A 7,985-nucleotide genomic window follows, 5' to 3' on the forward strand; every position below is an offset into this window, starting at 1 on the left:
AGTTAAAGAGGAGGATTGGCAGCTTAGTCTCAGAAAAAAAAAGTCTCTGAGTGGGAAATGCTACCTAGTAAGGGAGATAAAGGCTCTTGCTTCTTATGGTTATACTTTTAGTTAAAACTTTTATGCAGAAGTGTTTGAATTTCCTTACAGGCTTTTCTACCTAGGCAACCGGACTAAGAAGTTCTGAGACTTCCCTTTCGTTAGCAGTAATTGAAGGCAATTGATTCACGCATCCTGAGGTAGCAGGTTCTGGAAGGCATTCTTCTAAGGCTCCAATGGAAATTTAGTTCATTTAGGAGCAGCAGAAGAAAGCAGGCTATTCTTTTTTGAAAAAGTTCTTTAGAAGTAAATATTTTCAGACAGAACTCAGGCCAAAGAAGAAGAAGATAGATATTTGACTAGTGGTCACTTCCAAACTATACATTGCCACCAGATCTTGAGGTAGTTTTTTGCGTTTTGATTGCTTCTCTGAGTTGCATTGTAGCATTTTGCTAACCCAAAGGTGACTAATCCCTACAAAGAGTTGAAACCAATCATACGCTGTGATAAATAAAATCCAGATCTTAAATACCTGCATGTTAGTGCAAACATCTTTGCTTTGTCTTTGCTAAAATTTCATCCATGAAATAAAGGATGAGGAAAGAAAAATAATTGATAGCTATTAACTGACTAGTGGCTGATACTCCTCATCTGTCTCAGCTGTGCTGCAAATGCACTTTTATAGAATCTAGCCTTTAAGGAAATCTTTAAGGAAAACTTGGCTATCCTTTTCTTGTCGCAGATGGATAACTTGGCTTGCCAAATGCATGTACCTGAAAACAGAAGATTCATGAGTCTCAAATCTTTTGTCCAGGCAGTAAATAAAAACAAGAATATGTTTGTTTGGTTGGTTGGTTTTTTTCATTTGTCCTATAACCATATAGCATAGTGACTACAGGAAACAAATGTGTCTCTTTCGACCTAGTGAGCTTTCTAAAACAGAACTGGAACCTAAAGTTCACTACAATGCAACAGTACTAATCACAGATAACTTATACAGCACCAGCAGGGAAATGGTAAGTTGACTGTAGAAGCAATGAGCCATACTTAGCGTCTGAGCTCCAGGGATGAGTTCCAAGAACATCAGCTTGTACCTGTTGATGATGTGTGGATAAAATTGTGGACTAATGCCAAATCTAACACACTTAATGTTGTAAAATTTGCACTTGGTAGAATAGAAAAAAAAAAATCTATTTTCAAGTAAATGGCAAAAAGATTACTTGGAATATTAAAAAGTTATTCGACTTATAAAAACTACCGCTCATTTTTTTAAATTTTCTATGTTAATTTTCAGTGGCGAAACTATAAGAGATACTTCCTCTAGCACATTATTAAGCATATTTCTTGTAGATTTCAGAGTCTACATGTCTGATTTAAAACAAAAAGTGTGTATTTATTTACCTAAACTGTATGTGGTCTGAAGACCTAGGCATGTAGGCAATGTTGCTAATGGAGTGTGTTTAGGAGAATGAATAAGTGTAATCACATGTGCAACTACATTTGCCATGCTAAAGGAAGGGTTTTCTCCTTTACCCCTACCTGCATGATAACCAGAGACCTTTGGAATACAGTATGTGAGCTACTGTAATTTGAAGTCATGAGCCAAGGTATTCTGGTGACTCACATTCTCTCATTCTAGCACTTAAAGAGACCCAAGCTAACTAACAGTGGAGACACATATTCACATAAATACCATTCAGTTAACGGATAGTGTTAAAGCTTATTCTTTTATTTTCAGGACCCATAGGCCAAGAATCAGATTTGACAATGGTATTTGAAGTCACTGAAAAAGTGAACCTATGTTAAAGACAGATATTGCAAACACCAAACAGTGTGAAGACATAATGACAGCAGCGTGGCTAGTAAGAGAAAGGCAGGAAAAGGTGGTGGAGAGAAGGTGGTAAGCAGTATTTGAATTGTTGTAATGTTGTTCAAAATAAGAACCAGAGAAAGATGAAGTAGTATAAGAAGAAAGTAGGACTTTAAAAACACTAATGTGAGAGAAGTTTGAATCAGGAAAGTCTCAGAACTAATTGCTATTTCAGGCTCAGAATGAGCAGATGAACTTTTCATCTGCAAGAGGGTGTAATTGCAAAAAATGTTTTGAAAGGGCAAGAGCTTTCTCTTTACCTGAAAAATTTTAAACCCTTGTTATCTATAGTATTGTGTGTCAGCACCTACACAGTGTAATATTTAAAATATTGGAATTAATAGAAATTTTCATTATTGGGTGATTATTCACGATCACAACACTGCAGACTTCTCTAGATTTTCTTATGAAAAATCACTCACCAGATTATTACAAAATAATTTCATTTTATTTATCAATTTGAGGAGCCATCAATGCACAGACTCCCTAGACTGACTTGGAGAAATATCAATGGGTCCTGAATTACTAGTTTAAATACTATTAAAACAGTCAATACCTCATGGTTAAGTGATTTCACTTAAAAGAAAAATATGATTAAAAAGACTTGATCAGATGCTACATAAAGATTGATTTCTTTAATAACAGAAAGATATTATTTTTACGCTCTTTGCAGGCTGTTTGTTACTCATTATGTCTATCCTTTAGATTTTTTTAGCTAGATGCCAGTACAAAGCTGATTAAGAGACTCTAGTAGAGAGCCCCCATCAACATAGCACTTTACAAAGAGTAATTAATCTTGTGGCTATCATTCCTAAATCACATACGTTTAGAGGTCTTCAAAGTTTAAGAAGCTGTCTTTGATGGAATCTGGGAGTAAATCCCTAATACTAAAGCACTAATGGTAATGGAAGGGGATTCTCACTTAGTCAACAAGAGAAAGTTTTTGCTACATGTGGATTGACTGGCATTTTTAACAGTAAGAAGGAAAGATTTATCACGGTCCAAAGGCCTTTTTTTTTTTTTTTTCAGTTATGCCTAGGCAGCATGTTCATTTCCTAAGTTAATTTTTCTTGTTTCTTGGCAACCTTTGTTGAGTAAGGATCTCTAATCACAGGTAACAGGACCCCTGCTTTCTAAGATAAATTTTGCTAATAGTAGATTTTTAAGGACTGAATTAAGAATAAATTATATGGTCTTAGTGAATTATTTTTTTTTCTTACTACATTGCTGATCAAAGAAACCACTAAGCTCATGACTGTGATGAACAGTAAATTGGTTACTTTGGGGATTCTGTTGTTTACCTGTAGGACTACCTGGAGAGTCATCACAATGCACATAATTAATGCTTCTGCATAAAAAATGAAAATAACTCTGTACATTTCCATATATTTGTTCCTTTTATTATCAGTGTTGTGATTTTTGACTGGCACCAACATGAAGAGAAATCACAGATATGCTACTATATGTAGTAGTGTATGAAACTGAAGATGTTAGAGCATGAAGACTCAGATTACTTGTATTCTTTCTAACTTGTAATTTGTCTTGCAGTGTCTACCTTATGTACAGAACATTGCCCAAGTTTCAGTCCTACATCTTATTTAACCAGTTAAGCCTTTGAAGCTAGTTTCTGTCTCTGAACTGGATCAGGATTATGCCCACTCAATTAATTACATGTTGATTTATACTGTCTGAATTGGAAACACTGTGGATGAGATGTTAGAAAGCTGTTCATACTCATCTTTCAGTTACTAATTACTGTAGTTTAACTGATACAGGAATGCTCTGCCCAGTAATAGAGTAGAGTAAGTCTGAAATAAGCTTCAGCCTCAGCTCAAGCTTGCACTTGCCTGTGAACAAACTGGGAAAGTTTAAGACTTCCTGGGTTAAAATTTAATCTGCAAGTCATTCTTCTAATGATTGATCTGAAACTCTATGAAGATGAAGGACATGATTCTTTAAGTCCATCTAGCTGCAGGTTCCTTGCTTTTTGAAGGTCCAGAGAAATAAGCCATCTGAAAAAGAATTGTCTTGCTTTTTTCCAAAGCCCATTCAAATGAATAAAAACAATCAGTTGCTAGGCCATATATGTGTTGTGGGATCAAAACTGGAAGCTGAATGGGATAACTGTTGGGAATTTTTAATGTAATAAGGTGGTGAAAGGCAGAGAGATTAAGCATGTTGAGAATGGATTTTTAAAAGTATTCCTGACTGGTTTACAGAGGACTTGCTCAAAATAAAGGTCCTAGAAAACCAGATGTGTTTCTAATTGCATTCTTAAATTGAAATGCTTTTATTCAGAGTCTGCAGCACAGGAAATATCCCTCAGCAAAGGGCACCAGCTGCAAAACATTAAGATGAGCTTTAAACATTTATCCAGTGACTGGCAGGTTTTTTGCCCCCTTAGACCTTATAAAGTTCATATTTATTCATGTAAAATGTAAAAGAGCAATTTCAGCTGGTTTAAGTCCTAAAAAAAGGTAAACTAAACCATTTTGACCATTCATATAGTATGTGACCTGAAATGCAAGACTGTGGGTACCTGCAGTACAAACTGCTGTGATTTAAATGAGCAGTGTACTCCCAGGTAATAAATGTTTCGGTCACATAAATACTGCTGAAAATAGTGGTATGCTGACATTACTTACCTGAACAGAGTAATTGTTTCCAGTGTTGGATAATTCCACACTCAGACTGACATTTCACCACAAAACATTTATTTGAAATTTCTTAGTAGGAGCATTTTTTAAAAAGCTTACCTAAACAAAAATGGGGTAGCACTGAATAGTCTAACCAAGTCTTGAGAAACAAATACAGAACTGATTATATGGCTGATATCTATAATGTTTAGTTTTAGTCATGCTGGTGGCCAGCATGTTGACCTCAGAGTCAGAGAATCTGTTATAAATTATTGTCTTCCACTGACGTGCTTGAACATACCACTTCACTTATTAGTGCCTCAGTTTCTCCTTTCTCACTCAACTGTCTCACCTATTTAAAACCTCAACTGTAATCACCAAATGACATTTCTAAACGTTGTTGCACTAAAATGAAAGATGCCTGTGGATGAATATCATTCTCATTTATACAAAAGGAATGAAAAAGAATATTCTGCTGGCACCAAAAAAAAAAAAAAAAAAAAAAAAAAAAAAAGGTGGAATGTGGTATGATGACAATATGATCCTGAAGATAATATTTAACTGGTAGAATAGGACTAAATGGAAGTTACTAAATCTGGAGTAGTAAGAAATCATATGACAATTGAAAAAAAGGAAATTATGTCTGAACTAAGATAATTCCTGTAAGAGGATTTCAGTTCAAAAGTTCAAATAATTCTATGCTAATGGCCTTATATATCCTGTGCCCACTTCCTATGGCCACCAGACACCATGTTAATTAATTTGGGATTAGTTTGAGCAAACAAAACACAGAAAGATGGGTTTCTTTCCCTTTCTTAGTATGGAAAGGAAAGACCTTTTTTTTTTTTTTTTTTTTTTTTTTAAATCATTGGTAGGGGATCTTTAGAAAAAGAAAAAATGAGGCTTCACCAATTTAATAAAAAATCCCACAGAAACAGAGATAGCTAAAAGACATATCATGAGTGGGGAAATTAACTTTTTATTGGAAGACAAAAGCCACCTTCTGTATTTTGTTTCCTTTGAGAGGAAAAAAAACAAAACAAAACAGGAAACATGAGAAACGTTAAAATATATACTATGACTCAAACAATTTTTTTCTTTATTTAAGGTGGGAATTTGTGTGGTTAGAACAGGGGATCAAGAGTCAATATTCCTGCTTTTCTGTTCTCAGTTCCACAGCTGATTAACCGTGTAACACAGGTAAACAAAAACCTGGACTTAGTTGCATATAATCATGCTCAAGATCCTAATGGAAATCTTAGACAGAATAAGTAATTAAATTTGAGTCATGAAACCATGACACTCGACTAATTACTTAAACTGATCTACACTTCTTATTTAGACAGCGGTCAGAGTCTAACTTCTTAAATACATTGCAGTTCTTACTGACGCTGAATAAAAGCGGCAAAATTATTAGTAGAACTATAGAATCTAGAAAAAAATTTAGACCCAGCAAATTTGTTACTGATTACTTTTGTGAGTGGTTATGTAAGCAAGATAAAATCTTCTGTGCATATTCTTAGCCTTTCTTTTTCACTGTAATACTCCTCTCCAGTTTGACAAAAGAAATGGTTCTGTGTATCAAACAAAATCACAAGTTTTCCATTTGGCTAGGATTTCTGCTCCACTCCTTCACTCCCTTTGTTTTACTTTTAGCTTTTTCTGTGTTTTTTGAAAGGGAAAAAAGCATATGTGTTTGACTTTCTCTTTTCCTAGTGTTGTTACTATTTGCATTAGATGCTGAAAAAATTCCTTCAAGACCCAGGTTCTCACCTGTGTTTTGTGCAAAGCCATACAGGATAAGTAAAGTGACTATTCGTTTTTACTTGGGAGAGTTAAATATTATGAAGCTAGGTCAGGGTTACAGTCTGTTGAAAGATTATGTAACATTCAGTATTTCTAATAATACTTTGGCGAAGATCTGTGGCAGAAAACGTACCGGTATTATAAGAGCTTTCATTCATTTTATTGAAGCAGATTACTTCTTTTTATGGCACCGTAACCTTTTCTCTCCCCCAGCCTTGGTGTCACAGAACTCAGAGGAAAGGAAGTTCTCAATGTCTGTGGTAAGCTAGAAAGTACTAAGACATAGAAGCTGTATTTTCATTAGTTGCAAAGCTGATATTCTGCCAAAAATTTAGGATGAAATTTAGATGCATATGTGTTTTATAGATGTAAATTGAGTAGCACAAATTGCATAATTGAGTTAGCAATATCTAGTCTTAAGGTATTTCCACATGAATGGCTTATTAACTTTCTTATGCACACATATGTGATGTAAACTTCCTAGATTTTCTTAAATACATATCCATAGAGGATTCAATGGCTAGGAGGGATAGAGACATCCACAGTCCTTCACACACATTTGTTCCAACATGAAAGCACTACATTCATATCTTCTGAAAATTTACCATTTTTTCATCTGTACAGAATTCCTGCCCCCTGAAATTTAATTTATGCTTTCTGTCATCAGAGGATCAGAAATTTTGGATTCCTTTGGAAAATTAGATAAGGGGTTTGTGAATTCTGACTCATTGACCTAATATGATGCATTACAAAATCCATTTTTTGTGAAGCAGATAAAGAATATCAACTCAATCTTATTGAGAAAAAAAAAAAAAAAAAAAAAAAATGACAAACGGAAATGATTGATTTATTTTTAAAAGTTAGAATAATGTATCCAAGTATCAAAAAACCACCAAAACCCCCACTGTTAAAAAGAAACCTGAAGAGAACATATTGTCACAGTTCTTAAAGAATCATAAGAAAAAGGAAGAGAGTTAGCTGAAAATAATGCTGAAAATAGTGCTGAGCATCACAGGTCAAATAATACGAAATCTTTATACTACTGGAGCATAAAACACTGAATATTTACCTGGACCAGGCATGAACACTCCATCAGAGAGCAAACAGTAAACAGTTTTGTGACACATACCCTGTCCCAATAGTCAGAGGAATCATGCATGCATGCTCCTCTGTAAATCTCATCATTAGAAAAAATACTTTCTTAGTATCCAATTTCAATATTTCATTTTCTGCTTGCACATGATTACCTTGTCACTAAATTATGGAAGAGGATGGTGGACAAATACATGAGACTGGGGAGAGAAAAAAGAAAATTTGCTGTCTCCAAAGAAAATCCTGATGCTAGTGATGTTTTTCACAATGTATTCAGGATAGTCACCGGTGAATAATCAGACTGCATACAAACTGTAGCCCAAAGTAGTGGTCCTCTCCTGTGACTAGTTAGAAAAAAAATCAAGCTGATATTGTATTTTCTAGAAAAAAAAAATATATTAATTTTATTCTACATGGGGCTTTGTTATTCTCAAGGATGAAGCTGGTCTCATTCAGATACTTCGTGCAACTTAATTCACAGGTGTGAAAGAAATTACACACACATCCTTGCAGACATGAAGTTGGTACTCTACCTCAGAGTA

This window comes from Athene cunicularia (genome assembly GCF_003259725.1).
Source record: "Athene cunicularia isolate RWA chromosome 5 unlocalized genomic scaffold, athCun1 chr5_part2, whole genome shotgun sequence".
NCBI classification, from domain to species: Eukaryota; Metazoa; Chordata; class Aves; order Strigiformes; family Strigidae; genus Athene; species Athene cunicularia.